The 15,542-nt window shown below is 38.0% G+C and overlaps 1 protein-coding gene across 5 annotated transcripts in view; it reads left to right on the plus strand.

Annotated features, from left to right (window-relative positions):
* Positions 1 to 15,542, plus strand: part of PIGK (phosphatidylinositol glycan anchor biosynthesis class K) — a 144,292-nt gene that overhangs the window by 91,941 nt on the left and 36,809 nt on the right. The gene's annotated exons all lie outside the window — the stretch shown is intronic.

The raw sequence follows: 15,542 nt of genomic DNA on the forward strand, positions 1-15,542 counted from the left end.
TGAAAAAATATCATTTGGTATAATTTCTTTGAGTAGCTAAAATGAGAAAGAAATCTTTCCCTACTTCCTCCACCCTACCCCATTATCAACTCTTGTAAAGTGTAATTCTAAATGTCATATGGGTAATTTTTTCATTTCCAATTATAATGACTCTATCATCCCTTCTACATTACTGTAATCCTAGAGAAGGCAGTGTGGTAAGTTTTTAAACTTTGATTTTGTACTGTAATTCTGACAGCATATAAAGTCCGCCCTGCTGGGCCAGAATCTAAGAATTTTAAAAGTGGTTTGTTGATGAGAGTTATGGCCTATAGATCTACCATATTTATCAGAGGCTATAGATTATAGGAAATATTAAAAGCCCTTAAACGTCAGAATTTTTCAGAATTTTCACAAATGTTAATTACTATTGAGTCTTTCCATATGTCTTTGCCAATCAAAAGAATTTTTATTTAGCAGATACAGATTGATTATGAGTACCAGGTTGAGCTTATTAAAAGAAACAGGCTTTTACTTTAAAATGTTGGATATATAGATCTTTTCATGGATGTTAAAATTGAATATTAAAATTCTATGAGAAATTATAAAAAGTGGTCTAAAATTTGCCCACAGTCTATCTGTGGTTGGTAATCAGGTCCAGTTATATGTCAGGAATTCCCTGGTGTTGTCAGAGCTTAAATGACCTAACAGCCTGCAAATGTCACATTTAAAATTCTGTCTTCATGTCTGACTCTCAGCATAAATGAATTTAACAGCAGAGCAGGCAGCAAGTCAATATGTTCTTAACAGTAAGAGTGAGCAATGAAACAGTTTGTGGTTTGTTCAGAATAGGTAAATAGAATCTGCGCACAACACTTCACCTAGAATAAAATCTAAAATAGGAAACAAGAGTTAACCTTTAAGATGGTTGACCAGATGAAATGTCAGTCATATTTTTATAGTGTGAATGAACCAATAAACTGCTGTTATATACACTGTGTGAATTCAAAGATGAAAAACTTTTACCCTGGTCAAAATTTTTTTGATGATATTCTTGGCATTATAAGAAGCTATATTAATTTTAACACTGAATTATAAGCAATTATAATGAAATTTTTACAGTGCCTGAATTTATAAAATTTTTATTTTAAGATTCATGATAGGAATTTCTTTTTCTTTATATTGAATAAAATTAATTTTGTTCTCAAGGGGTAATCAGGAAAGATCATTTTTCCTCTTATTTCCCTTTATTGACAATACTACAAGTTTGAAACTGTTACAATTGTCTGTCGAGTATGTTGCTAGGAGTTCACTTATAAGTGAATTATCTGAAAGCCATTTTCCCCCCTAAAAGAATAGTAAAGTATATAATAATTAGGTGCAGCCAATCCCATAAAACTTCAAAATATGTAATATATCTGTATTATAGTGTTATTGAAGTATATATTTAACTTCCACCTATAATAGTGTGTTTTTGTACTGTAAGTAACTGTTTTTCTTCTCATCTTGAGTCATGCTTTACCTATCTCTGTTTTGGAGTGTGTGTCATTCTTATTTGAAATAATGTTATTTATTCACATATCTTATCCTCTGTGTGCCCAGTCATTTCATTTGTGTCTGACTCTTTGCAACCCATGGACTGTAGCCCATAGGCTCCTCTGTCCATGGGATTCTTCAGGCAAGATTACTGGAGTAGATTGCAATTTCCTCCTGCAGGGCATCTTCCTGAACCAGGGACCAAACCCATGTCTCTCGAGTCTCTTATGTCTCCTGCCTTGGTAGGTGGTTTTTTTTTTTTTTACCACTAGTGCCACCATATCTTCTATTTGATCATCTTTCTGGATGTCCTTGATTTCTTGATATTTTTTTCAGCATCTTATCTTGTGCCATGTTTGCATATGTCTGAATGGATGGAGATATATACGTGTGTGTGTGTGTGTGTGTGTGCGCAATGGTATAGTGAGAGCCAGAGCATCTCTTTTCCCTACCACCCAGGCATCAGAAGCCAGGGCACAGTTTAGAAAATGAGAGAGGAGGAGCCAGGCACAGGGCTTAACATGAAGAGCAACTCGAGAAATACCAGAGAGTGAGAGAGAGGAATGTATTTCAGTCATTTGAATAATTAATTTCTTGTTTATATTACTTAAACTGTGTGTTACAATGAGGCAATAGATAAGACTTCAATATTGCCATTTTATACTGCCAAATTATTTACTTTTTTTAGGTGTCCTAGTATACATGATTGCACATCTAGGAAATCCAAGACATTCAAGTTATAAGCAGTAGAAGTAAGAAGAGAATCTGGTGAGATAGTCAGATATAAGATGAATAAAAATGGTGCTTCTTTATATTTACAATAACTACACAAAATGGAAATGAGAAAAATGTTCTTTCACAATGAGGGGAACTATAAAATACTTAGGAAGTACATTTGGCAAGTAAACTATAGAACTTATAGCATAAGAATCATGGAAGCATACTATGTTTCATAAGCAGAAAGTTATACCAAATATTTGATGGGGCAGGGAACTTAATATCATAAAGTAAAATTCTTCCAAATTAGCAGTTCTAATTAGAATAGAAGCAAGTTTTTTTTTTTTTTAATGTTAGAAAAAGAAAATGACCACATAGTTCATGTGGAAAAACAAGTATCTAATAATAGACAAAGAAGGTATATAAAAGAAAACAGCCTCTTGAATCATATAAATATGTATGGACAAAGGAATAGATAAATAGATTAATGGAATACAATGAAAGGCTGGATTTCAAACATTATTATAATTCATAGTAAGAAATACATTTTATATACATTGATGTATGTATGTGTTAAAAATTAGAAGTAAAAGTTTTATGAAACATTTACCCTCAGTACATGTGATGCACATTATTTTGTTTTCTTTTCAGTGTCAAATAAAACTGAATTGATTTCAAAAGCAAACAGTCCCGATCTGTGGCTTGAAAAAACCCTGAATAGAGAATTCAAAGAAAAAAATTTATGAGATTTGATCATTAAATATATATGATTAAGATTATAGTATTTCAATAGGAAAACAGCTTAATTTCAATTTCATACTATGTAATATAAAATAAATTTTGTATGAAGACTTAAAGTAAAATAAGATTTTAGAAGAAAGTTTCGGCAACTGCATTTTTAATCTAAAGTAGGAAAGAACTTCTTAATGAGCACAGAAATACAGGAGATATGTTTGGCTCCATAAAAATTTAATATTTTATATATCAAAAGATACCACAACATTAAAACACCAAGGTTAGAATCAAAATAAGATCTTTGCAAAGAAGACAGTAGTGAATTGGTTAATATCACAAATATAAGCAGAATTCTTGAAAGTTTATAAAAGACAAAACAACTCAGTAGGAAAAAAAAGACAAAAGAAATGAAAAGCAGATCAGAGAAAAACAAACAGAAATGGCTAGTGAGTGAAAAGAAAATACAAAAAACCTCGAATAGCCAAAGCGATCTTGAGAAAGAAGAATGGAACTAGAGGAATCAACCTGCCTGACTTCAGGCTCTACTACAAAGCCACAGTTATGAAGACAGTATGGTACTGGCACAAAGACAGAAATATAGATCAATGGAACAAAATAGAAAGCCCAGAGTTAAATCCACGCACATATGGACACCTTATCTTTGACAAAGGAGGCAAGAATATACAATGGATTAAAGACAATCTCTTTAACAAGTGGTGCTGGGAAATCTGGTCAACCACTTGTAAAAGAATGAAACTAGAACACTTTCTAACACCATACACAAAAATAAACTCAAAATGGATTAAAGATCTCAACGTAAGACCAGAAACTATGAAACTCCTAGAGGAGAACATAGGCAAAACACTCTCTGACATACATCACAGCAGGATCCTCTATGACCCACCTCCCAGAATATTGGAAATAAAAGCAAAAATAAACAAATGGGACCTAATTAACCTTAAAAGCTTCTGCACATCAAAGGAAACTATTAGCAAGGTGAAAAGACAGCCTTCAGAATGGGAGAAGATAATAGCAAATGAAGCAACTGACAAACAACTAATCTCAAAAATATACAAGCAACTCCTACAGCTCAACTCCAGAAAAATAAATGACCCAATCAAAAAATGGGCCAAAGAACTAAATAGACATTTCTCCAAAGAAGACATACAGATGGCTAACAAACACATGAAAAGATGCTCAACATCACTCATTATCAGAGAAATGCAAATCAAAACCACTATGAGGTACCATTTCACACCAGTCAGAATGGCTGCGATCCAAAAGTCTACAAGTAATAAATGCTGGAGAGGGTGTGGAGAAAAGGGAACCCTCTTACACTGTTGGTGGGAATGCAAACTAGTACAGCCACTATGGAGAACAGTGTGGAGATTCCTTAAAAAACTGGAAATAGAGCTGCCTTATGATCCAGCAATCCCACTGCTGGGCATACACACTGAGGAAACCAGAAGGGAAAGAGACACGTGTACCCCAATGTTCATCGCAGCACTGTTTATAATAGCCAGGACATGGAAGCAACCTAGATGTCCATCAGCAGATGAATGGCTAAGAAAGCTGTGGTACATATACACAATGGAGTATTACTCAGCCATTAAAAAGAATACATTTGAATCAGTTCTACTGAGGTGGATGAAACTGGAACCTATTATACAGAGTGAAGTAAGCCAGAAAGAAAAACAGCAATACAGTATACTAACGCATATATATGGAATTTAGAAAGATGGTAACAATAACCCTGTGTACGAGACAGCAAAAGAGACACTGATGTATAGAACAGTCTTATGGACTCTGTGGGAGAGGGAGAGGGTGGGAAGATTTGGGAGAATGGCATTGAAACATGTAAAATATCATGTATGAAACGAGTTGCCAGTTCAGGTTCGATGCACGATACTGGATGCTTGGGGCTGGTGCACTGGGACAACCCAGAGGGATGGTATGGGGAGGAAGGAGGGAGGAGGGTTCAGGATGGGGAACACATGTATACCTGTGGCGGATTCATTTTGATATTTGGCAAAACTAATACAATTATGTAAAGTTTAAAAATAAAATTTAAAAAAAAGTAAAAAAAATAAAAAAAAGAGAAGAAAGCCTAACACTCATTAAGGAAGTATACACATTACAAATTAAGTAAAATTATTGTATGCCCATCAAATTGGCAGAAATTAAAATCACACGTTGGAAAACAGTCTGGCAGTTTCTCAAAAGGTTAAGTGTAGATTTACCATATGACCCAATGATTCCAGCCTACATATGTAAAAACATGTATCCACACAAAAACCTGTACATGAATGGTCATAGTAATATTATTTATAATGGACAATAATTGGAAACATCACAGTGTTGATCAACTAATGGACAAATAAAATATATCCATACAGTGGGCCATTATTCAGTGATTAAAGGGGAATGAAGTACTGATACCTGTATACATGGGTGATCCTTGGAAACAGTGTGTTAAGTAAAAGTCTATCATAAAAGACCACATGTTGTATGGTTCTGTTTGTGTGAAATGTCTAGAATAGGCAGATCTATTATGGGTTGTCTAGAATGGGGATGAGGTGGGGGGAATGAGGAGTGACTTCTAAATGGGTATAGGGATTCTTTTTTTTGAAGTGGTAAAAATGTTCTAAACTTGGTGGTAAGCATCGCAATTGTTGTTGTTAAGTTGTTAAGTTATGTCCAACTCTCTGCGACCGCATGGACTGCAACATTCCAGGCTTTGCTGTCCTTCACTATCTCCCAGAGTTTGCTCAAACACACATCCATTAAGTTGATGATGCCATCGAACCATCTCATCCTCTGTCATCCCCTTCTCCTCTTGCTTTCAATCTTTCCTAGCATCAGTGTCTATTCCAGTGAGTCAGCTCTTTGTATCAGGTGGCCAAAATATTGGAGCTTCAGCTTCAGCATCAGTCCTTCTGATGAATGTTCAGGGCTGATTTCCTTTAGGATTGACTGCTTTGATCTCGTTGCAGTCCAAGGGACTCTCAAGAGTCTTCTCCAGCACCACAGTTCGAAAGCATCGATTATTCGGCGCTCAGCCTTCTTTATGGTCCAGCTCTCACATCCATATGTGACTATGGAAAAACCATAGCTTTGACTATACAGACCTTCGTAGGCAAAAAAACGTCTCTACTTTCCAAGTTTAGGTTAGGTTTGTCATAGCTTTTCTTCCAAGGAGCAAGTGTCTTTTAATTTCATGGCTGCAGTCATTGTCTTCACAAATTTTGGAGCCCCAGAAGATAAAAATCTGCCACTGTTTCCATTGTTTCTCCATCTATTTGCCATGAAGTGATGGAACCAAATGCACGATCTTAGTTTTTTGAATGTGCAGTTTTAAGCCAGCTTTTTTGCTCTCCTCTTTTCACCTTCATCAAGAGGCTCTTTAGTTCCTCATTGATTTCTGCCATTAGAGTGGTATCATCTATATATCTGAGGTGGTTATTTCTCCCAGCAATCTTGATTCCATCTTGTGATTTATCCAGCCTAGCATTTCACATGATGTACTCTGCATAGAAGTTAAATAAGCAGGGTGACAGTTCAGTTCGTTCAGTTCAGTTCAGTCGCTCAGTCATGTCCAACTCTTTGCCACCCCGTGAATCACAGCACGCCAGGCCTCCCTGTCCATCACCAACTCCCAGAGTTCACTCAGACTCACATACATTGAGTCACTGATGCCATCCAGTCATCTCATTCTCTGTTGTCCCCTTCTCCTCCTGCCCCCAATCCCTCCCAGCATCAGGGTCTTTTCCAATGAGACAACTCTTCACATGCGATAGCCAAAATATTGGAGTTTCAGCTTCAGCATCAGTCCCTCCAATGAACACCCAGGACTGATCTCCTTTAGGATGGACTGGTTGGATCTCCTGCAGTCCAAGGGACACTCAGAGTCTTCTCCAAAACCGCAGTTCAAAAGCATCAATTCTTCAGTGCTCAGCTTTCTTCACAGTCCAATTCTCACATCCATATATGACCGCTGGAAAAACCATAGCCTTGACTAGATGGACCTTTGTTGGCAAAGTAATGTCTCTCCTTTTGAATATGCTATCTAGGTAGATCATAACTTTCCTTCCAAGGAGTAACCGTCTTTTAATTTCATGGCTGCAGTCACCTTCTGCAGTGATTTTGGAGCCCCCCAAAATATAGTCTGATACTGTGTCCAATGTTTCCCCATCTATCTGCCATGAAGTGATGGGACCGGATGCCATGATCTCAGTTTTCTGAATGTTGAGCTTTAAGCCAACTTTTTCACTCTCATCAAGAGGCTTTTTAGTTCCTCTTCACTTTCTGCCATAAGGGTGATGTCATCTGCATATCTGAGGTTATTGATATTTCTCCCGGCAATCTTGATTCCAGCTTGTGCTTCTTCCAGCCCAGCGTTTCTCATGATGTACTCTGCATAGAAGTTAAATAAGCAGGGTGACTATATACAGCCTTGACGTACTCCTTTTCCTATTTGGAACCAGTCTGTTGCTCCATGTTCAGTTCTAACTGTTGCTTCCTGACCTGCATATAGGTTTCTCAAGAGGCAGGTCAGGTGGTCTGGTATTCCCATCTCTTTCAGAATTTTGCACAGTTTATTGTGATCCACACAGTCAAAGGCTTTGGCATAGTCAATAAAGCAGAAATAGATGTTTTTCTGGAACTCTCTAGCTTTTTCGATGATCCAGTGCATGTTGGCAATTTGGTCTCTGGTTCCTCTGCCTTTTCTAAAACCAGCTTGAACATCTGAAAGTTTATGGTTCACGTTCTGCTGAAGCCTGGCTTGGAGAATTTTGAACATTACTTTACTAGTGTGTGAGATGATTGCAATTGTGTGGTAGTTTGAGCATTCTTTGGCATTGCCTTTCTTTGGGATTGGAATGAAAACTGACCTTTTCCAGTCGTGTGGCCACTGCTGAGTTTTCCAAATTTGCTGGCATATTGAGTGCAGCACTTTCACAGCATCATCTTTCAGGATTTTAAATAGCTCAACTGGAATTCCATCACCTCCACTAGCTTTGTTTGTAGAGATGCTTCCTAAGGCCCACTTGACTTCACATTCCAGGATATCTGGCTGTAGGTGAGTGATCACATCATCGTGATTATCTGGGTCATGAAGCTCTTTTTTGTACTGTTCTCTGTATTCTTGCCACCTCTTCTTAATATCTTATGCTTCTGTTAGATCCAAAGATGGTATGGACCATCTTTGTATGAAGTGAGCCCATCTTTGCATGAAATGTCCCCTTGGTATCTCTAATTTTCTTGAATTTTCTTGAAGAGATCTCTAGTCTTTCCCATTCTGTTGTTTTCCTCTATTTCTTTGCATTGATCGCTGAGGAAGGCTTTCTTATCTCTCCTTGCTGTTCTTTGGAACTCTGCATTCACATGCTTATATCTTTCCTTTTCTCCTTTGCTTTTTGCTTCTTTCCTTTTCACAGCTATTTGTAAGGCCTCCCCAGACAGCCATTTTGCTTTTTTGCATTTCTTTTCCATGGGGATGGTCTTGATCCCTGTGTCCTGTATAATGTCACGAACCTCATTCCATAGTTCATCAGGCACTCTGTCTGTCAGATCTAGTCCCTTAAATCTATTTCTCACTTCCACTGTATAATCATAAAGGATTTGATTTAGGTCATACCTGAATGGTCTAGTGGTTTTCCCTACTTCTTTCAATTTAAGTCTGAATTTGGCAATAAGGAGTTCATGATCTGAGCCACAGTCAGCCCCTGGTCTTGTTTTTGCTGACTGTATAGAGCTTCTCCATCTTTGGCTGCAAAGAATATAATCAATCTGATTTCAGTGTTGACCATCTGGTGATATCCATGTGTAGAGTCTTCTCTTGTGTTGTTGGGAGAGGGTGTTTGCTATGACCAGTGCATTCTCTTGGCAAAACTCTATTAGCCTTTGCCCTGCTTCATTCCATATTCCAAGGCCAAATTTGCCTGTTACTCCAGGTGTTTCTTGACTTCCTACGTTTGCATTCTATTCCCCTATAATGAATAGGACATCTTTTTTGGGTGTTAGTTCTAAAAAGTCTTGTAAGTCTTCATAGAACCATTCAACTTCAGCGTCTTCAGCGTTACTGGTTGGGGCATAGACTTGGCTTACTGTGATATTGAATGGTTTGCCTTGGAAACGAACCGAGATCATTCTGTCGTTTTTGAGATTGCATCTAAGTACTGCATTTTGGACTCTTTTGTTGACCATGATGGCTACTCCATTTCTTCTAAGGGATTCCTGCCCACAGTAGTAGATATAATGGTCATCTGAGTTAAATGCACCCATTCCAGTCCATTTTAGTTCGCTGATTCCTAAAATGTCGACGTTCACTCTTGCTATCTCCTGTTTGACCACTTCCAATTTGCCTTGTTTCATAGACCTAACATTCCAGGTTCCTATGCAATATTGCTCTTTACAGCATCGGACCTTGCTTCTGTCACTAGTCACATCCACAACTGGGTATTGTTTTTGCTTTGGCTCCATCCCTTCATTCTTTCTGAAGTTATTTCTGCACTGATCTCCAGTAGCATACTGGGCACCTACCAACTCGGGGAGTTCCTCTTTTAGTATCCTATCATTTTGCCTTTTCATACTGTTCATGGGATTTTCAAGGCAAGAAAACTGAAGTGGTTTGCCATTCCCTCTCCAGTGGGCCACATTCTGTCAGACCTCTCCACCATGACCCTCCCATCTTGGGTGGCCCCACACGGCATGGCTTAGTTTCACTGAGTTAGACAAGGCTGTGGTCTGTGTGATCAGATTGGCTAGTTTTCTGTGAGTATGGTTTCAGTGTGTCTGCTCTCTGATGCCCTCTCGCAACACCTACCATCTTACTTGGGTTTCTCTTACCTTGGACGTGGGATATGTCTTCATGGCTGCTCCAGCAAAGCACAGCCACTGCTCCTTACCTTGGACAACGGGTATCTCCTCACTGGCCGCCCCTCCTGACCTTGAACATGGAGTAGCTCCTCTCGGCCCTCCTTAGCCTGCGCAGCTGCTGCTCCTTGGACGTGGGGACAGTATACAGCATTGATGTACTCCTTTCCAGGTTTTGTACCAGCCTGTTGTTCCATGTCCAGTTCTGTTGCTTCTTAACCTGCATACGGGTTTCTCAGGAGGCCAGTAAGGTGGTCTCATATTCCCATCTCTTGAAGAATTTCCCACAGTTTGGTGTGAATTGCACAGTCAAAGCTTTAGCCTAGTCAGTGAAGCATAAGTAGATGTTTTTCTGGAATTCTCTTTCTTTTTCTATGATCCAACAGGTCTTGGCAATTGACCTCTGGTTTCTTTGCCTTTTTTAAATCCAGCTTGTACATCTGGAAGTTTTTGGTTCATGAACAGTTGAAGCCTAGCTGGAAGGATTTTGAGCATTACCGTGGTGGCATGTGAAATGAGTGCAGTTGTATGGTAGTTTAAACATTCTTTGGCATTGCAGAGCTCTGTGAATATACCAAAACCATTGCATCTCAGTGCAGTGGTATTTGCAGCAGTCTTGCTTTTGGCCACAACAAATTGGAAATGATGTGCATGCCACTCAGCGTAGTTGCTTTATAGTGTGGATGATTTTCAGAAGTCACAGTCAGTAGAGCAAAGACATGTTTTCTGTATTTTCTTATTATTGGATTTATTTTTTTTAAATCAACCTCTTATCCCTCCTCTTCTTTCAGCCTAATGGTAGAAAATTTAGTCACTCTCACCTAGAGTTTTCTTCCTTTTCCACTCCTTCCTGGTATGATGGAATCACAGCTTAGGTAGTAGTGGGTAGTGACATGGCTTCATGGTACTGGGAGATTCAAGGTGTTCCTTCCCTGAGATATACTGTTATATTGTATAGGTTTGGATTGGTATCTGACTTTTCTGATAGCCGCCGAGTCAGCCATGTGCACAGTACATCTGTTAATGCTTTACATATCATCTCTCCACGTTGTTGTATAGCTCTGGTAGTGTTAGAGGAAGAAAACAGATAAGATGTTGTCATCCTTCCTATTCCTTTCCTCTGTTCTCTATCCTCTTTTGACTTCCTCACTTCTTTTTGCTGCTTTTCCCCCATTTTCCTCTATTTCGTTCTTGTAAACTGAAGTTATTTGAATTCTCCCAAATGTTGTTGAGTGGTGTTAGTATTTTCATTGGAAATTGAATTAAGTGTAGTGTCTGATACATAGTAGACATTGGACATAGTAGACACTGGATAAGGATGGTGACCTTTGTTGAATTTAGGAGTCTTTGACATGCGGACTAAGAAGAAATGTAAGTGAAGAGTTTTCTAAAGGTCACAAAAAGAGTTTACTGCAGGCTATTTATGACACTTGGGTTCCTTTCATGACCAACAGTGGTAGTATTTATTTAATGTTTCTGAGTAGGTAGGCAAATTGTAGGTTTCATTATATTGACAATTCAGACAATCTAGTGGTCTTGCAACAACAGCAAGAAAACCATAAGTTGCATGGGATAGTGTAAATTGCAAATACTGATGAAAGGACCATTATTTTATGTGAAAATACAACTAATCCTCTTAAAGATTTATAAAGTTAGGACATAAAATATTATGAAAAATAGAAAAACACATACAAAAGAAAGTGGTTTGGTTAACCTTGCGTGCTTATGTTGATAATTTTTCTTTTAGGGAGATTGTTTTTTCTTTTAATCTGTTTACTAGGAAGACAGGTACAGAACTATCTCACTGAGACATGTATGGAGAGATGTGGATGATTTTCCTGTATAAGTAATTTTACATTTATTTCAGAGATGTTAATTTTACAATTAAACCACTTTAAAAAATAGCTTAAATTTACTATTAAGATTTGAAATATGTGACTATACTATGGTACTTTTGTGGAAAGTTTGTATTTTTTGTTCTTTGTGAAAAGAATTGCATACAGATGGGTTAGAAAACATTTTTCTTTCTTTCCTGTTTTTAATTGGTAGGTTCGTGTTACTTTAATTTGTAAACTTAAAAAATAGATTAGCACCATGTAGAGTTTATTGAATTATAAAATAGTGACAAGCAGGGATTAAAAAAAAAACAGACACAAGTTTTTGAAAAATTAATATGTAGTTAAGAGTAGTATAAGTTAGAATCAAGATTGCCAGAAGAAATATTAATGACCTCCGATATACAGATGACACCAGCATTATGGCAGAAAGCAAAGAGGAACTAAATAAAACTTTTACTTTTCCCATGGTTTCCCCATCTACTTGCCATGAAGTGGTGGAACTGGATGCCACGATCTTAGTTTATTTTCTTGGGCTCCAAAATCACTGCAGATGGTGACTGCAGCCATGAAATTAAATGACGCTTTCTCCTTGGAAGGAAAGCTCTGACCAACCTAGACAGCATATTAAAAAGCAGAGACATTACTTTGCCAACAAAGATCCATCTAGTCAAAGCTATGGTTTTTCTGTAGTCATGTATGCATGTAAGAGTTGGATGAAGAAAGCTGAGCACCGAAGAATTGATGCTTTTGAACTGTGGTGTTGGAGAAGAGTCTTGAGAGTCCCGTGGACAACAAGGAGATCAAACCAGTCAATCCTAAAGGAAACCAGTCCTGGATATTCATTGGAAGGACTGATGCTGAAGCTGAAGTTCCAATACTTTGGCCGCCTGATGCAAAGAACTGACTCATTTCAAAAGACCGTGATACTGGGAAAGATTGAAGGCAGGAGGAGAAGGGGATGACAGAGGATGAGATGGTTGGATGGCATCACTGACTTGATGGACATGAGTTTGAGCAAATTCCAGGTGTTGGTGATGGACAGGGAAGCCTCGCATGCTGCAGTCCATGGGGTCGCAAAGAGTTGGACACGACTGAGTGACTGAACTGAACTGAACTAGGAGTAGTATATCAATCTTAAACACAATTGTTACTAATCTTCCTTTTTTAAAAAAGTGATATGTTTTAGAAATGTACTGGAAAAATGAAAAGATCAGTAATGAATGTATAATTTACCATAACACTTTTTCTTTAGTATCATCTAGTTAGGTATGTGTTTTATTTTTTGAAATTTTGTGTCAAGAATCAATTTTAGTTAGCTCTGCCAGATATTAAAATATTTAGGCTTGTACTATTTAGGTATACAAAGTGGTATTGATAAAACAATGTAGATAAGTCCTAAGTGCAGAATAGATCTGAGCAGAGTAGGTAATATAAATCATTTAGCTAGCCTAGAAACCCCACTATGCATTTGGATTATATAAATGATAAAGATGACACCACAAATCAGTGAGAAAATAAAGGATTATTCAGTAAATGATGCTGGGACAGTTAAGTCTTTGGGAGGGGCAGCAGAGACTAGATTCTTGATTTATAACTTGTGGAAAAAGTAGATGCTAATTGGATTATAGATCAATGCAAAAAATGGGACCTGTTAAAACTATATATTGGTAAATATTTTTGGTAAGGAATTTCTAAGGGAAAATCATGGCAAAAGCTTTAAGGAAAATCAATGTATTTGACTTTGTAAAAATATAAAATTTATGTACATCAAAACAAAAAGGCAAATATCAAAGTGGAAAACTATTTTCCTTACAGAATTGACATCTTTATATATAAAGAGCTTTTACAAAGTGATAACAAACCTAACACTCCAGTGGAAAAGGAGCAAAGAACTTCATACAGACAGACCTCATACATACAGACAGACCTGAAATAAAAATAACTAATAAGCTGACGAAAACATTAATATTCATTAATGATCTAAGAGTTATTCATCTCAACCTTAAAAATTAAAAAAACATTTTTCCCATTTAAATATCTCTTACATTAGCAAAACTATGAAAAGTAGTAATACTCAGTAACAACAAAACACATAAACTATTGGAGAGGAGTGTTAATTGGTAGGGACAGTGTGGTAATTTTTACCAAAATTTATAAATTATGTTTATGAGCTATTTAAACATGGCTAATTGAACACATGTCTATTCTCCTTCCTGAAAAACCCTACTCAAATGACAGTAAAGATATAAAAATATATAAATACTGTAAAACAAAGAAGATGGAGGAGTAGAAAATAGCAGATGAGAGGCACCAAAATTGGAAGAAGAAAAGAAGAAAATTAGTTGAATAAATGGTAATCAGCTTAGTGGAGTGGACAAGCTACACCCTAATTTCCATCATGAGGGAGATCTCTGAGAACAAGCCATTTGTATTGTAGAAACTGGGAAAGCAGGCACCAGACACCTCAAAGGTTGTGTGCAAAGAGGAACTCCCTGTGCCCTTCTCCTGTTTAATTTACAGAACACTGGTGTCAGGCTTATATTCTATCTGGCAGAAGACTGGAGAGTTCCTCCCTGAAGATACTGCTGCTGCTAAGTCACTTCAGCTGTGTCTGACTCTGTGCGACCCCTTAGACGGCAGCCCACCAGGCTCCCCCGTCCCTGGGGTTCTCCAGGCAAGAACACTGGAGTGGGTTGCCATTTCCCTCTCCAATGCATGAAAGTGAAAAGTCAAAGTGAAGTCGCTCAGTCGTATCGGACTCTTAGTGACCCCATGGACTGCAGCCTACCAAGCTCCTCCGTCCATGGGATTTTCCAGGCTAGAGTACTGGAGTGGGGTGCCATTACCTTCTCCAACTAGCCTAATAGAAAAAAAATGGTGTATTGTGACATTTGCAGGACCCCAGTTTAATAGCCCAGTCCCAGTCTGTTCACCTCATTGGTAAGCCCCGTGGTTGGTAAGTGCTGTTAATGCATAAAGTCTTGTGATCAGTGTGTTTTATTTCCTTACTTTTGAGATACAACCAAGGATCATTAAACTTTTGGAGAATTCTTTATTATGGAAGACAAAGCTCAAAATAAGCAAATGGATAAAGGGAACTTAGCAAATATAGACAAAGACAGTAACAGGAGAAAACAGTACTAACAGCAGCCACTACCACCACCACCATTTCAGAAGGCTGCTGCTGCTGCTGCTGCTGCTGCTAAGTCGCTTCAATGAGAAGGTATTATTCAGGAAGCAGGGTGAAAGTGAAGTCGCACAGTCGTGTCCAACTCTCAGCGACCCCATGGACTGCAGCCTCCCAGGCTCCTCCGTCCATGGGATTTTCCAGGCAATAGTACTGGAGTGGGGTGCCATTTCCTTCTCCAGGGGATCTTCCCGACTCAGGGATTAAACCCGGGTCTCCGGCATTGTAGGCGGACGTTTTATCCTCTAAGCCAAATAGGAAGCAGAGTACTGTACACAAAAAGGAATATGCAGAAAACAAGGTCTTAAGAGCTCTTAGAAATTAAAACTATATGACTAGAAATAAAAATTTCACTAGAAAATTTTGAATGCAAAGTTGAGGAATCTCTTAAGAGACAGAACAAAAAGAGAATGAAAATCAGAGATAAAGGATGAGAAAATTCAAGGAATACACTGTAGACAGTTCTGTATGAGTCTCACATTTCTGTATATCTTATGAGCAGAAGCAGTGCCAGGCTTTTAAAAAATGATTTATGTTTATTTATTTGTTTATGGCTGTGCTGGGTCTTCTTGCTGCACATGGGCTTTCTCTAGTTGCAGCGAGTGGGGCTACTCTGTGTTGCGTGGCACAGTCTTCTCACGGTGGCGGCTTCTCCTCCTGTGGAGCACAGCAGT

This window comes from Bubalus bubalis, chromosome 6, assembly GCF_019923935.1.
Source record: "Bubalus bubalis isolate 160015118507 breed Murrah chromosome 6, NDDB_SH_1, whole genome shotgun sequence".
NCBI lineage: Eukaryota > Metazoa > Chordata > Mammalia > Artiodactyla > Bovidae > Bubalus > Bubalus bubalis.